The 1,038-nt window shown below is 47.5% G+C and overlaps 1 non-coding gene across 1 annotated transcript; it reads left to right on the forward strand.

Moving 5' to 3' along the window:
- The first annotated feature begins 619 nt into the window (after nucleotides 1–619).
- LOC146189108 (U1 spliceosomal RNA) lies at nucleotides 620–781 on the forward strand. The gene has a single exon (XR_014707741.1). It is a non-coding gene; the product is annotated as a U1 spliceosomal RNA (small nuclear RNA).
- The last annotated feature ends 257 nt before the right edge of the window (nucleotides 782–1,038 follow it).

A 1,038-nucleotide genomic window follows, 5' to 3' on the forward strand; every position in this document is an offset into this window, starting at 1 on the left:
CTCGGAATGTAGTGCATGCTCGAGAAATCTCTATCGACCTCTCGGGTCACTGCCGCCCTCATTTGCCCAGTGTCCACATAATGTTGTTTGTGGTCTTCTTTTCTTCATCGTGGCTTTCCATATTCCGATGCCATTTTCATATTCCGATGCCATCATTTGCACTCAACGTCACCTACGTTCGCTGCTAATAGAGCAGTTGTTGTTGTGGCTGTAGTAAGAAGGAAAAGAAAATGCACGGGCCTGCTACTGGCTCTATAGCTGAACCATCTCCGCCGCCTCGTGCAGACAGAAGAGAGAACATAGAGAAGAAAAAAAGAAGAGGGAGAGAAAGGCGCGCGCCGCAACAGCCGTCGTCCGCCACCTAAGTGGCTTCCACCTGCGTGGATTCTAAAATGAGATGTTTAAACATACAGATTGTGAAGAGTTTACATAGTTCTTTCAAAAAGTTTTTTGATTACAATTCTTTATCGAAAGACTCACAGTATTTTACTAACCGTAATCTCTTGCATTTAATTTTCTTCGCAATTTACTCAGTGATTTATTGTTATTTAGTAACTCTCACTGGCGACTGATCTAGTGTCTCAGTGCACGGGTTATTGCGGCCTAGCATTGGCAAGGCATACTTACCTGGTGCTGAGGCATCCTTGGTCAGGATGGAGTCGTCTCCAGGGCGAGGCGCGGGCATTGCACAGCGCCCATGCTGACCTCTGCCACTTCCTCAATCGAGGCAGTTGGAGCATGTAATTTTTGGTAGTGGGGGACTGCGTGCGCGCGCCCCTTATTTAAAATGCAAAAATTAGATTCATTCTGTTGCCCCACTGCGTTGGAGCAGTGATGAGACGCCTGACATCTGTACTGAGTTAGATCCCGACCTCCGACTCTACACTTCGATGGAGGCGAAACTAAGAGGCGTCATTGCACTGTGCGATGTCAGTGCAAGTTAAAGATCCGCGGGTGATTGCAAGTAGTCCGGATCTCTCCACGACGGCACCCCTTTCTCTCTTCCGCCTTTTATTTACCCTGGAAATTGTCATTAAC

The sequence above is a fragment of the Amblyomma maculatum genome, chromosome 5, assembly GCF_055883805.1.
Source record: "Amblyomma maculatum isolate TAMU_Amacu chromosome 5, ASM5588380v1, whole genome shotgun sequence".
Taxonomy (NCBI): Eukaryota; Metazoa; Arthropoda; class Arachnida; order Ixodida; family Ixodidae; genus Amblyomma; species Amblyomma maculatum.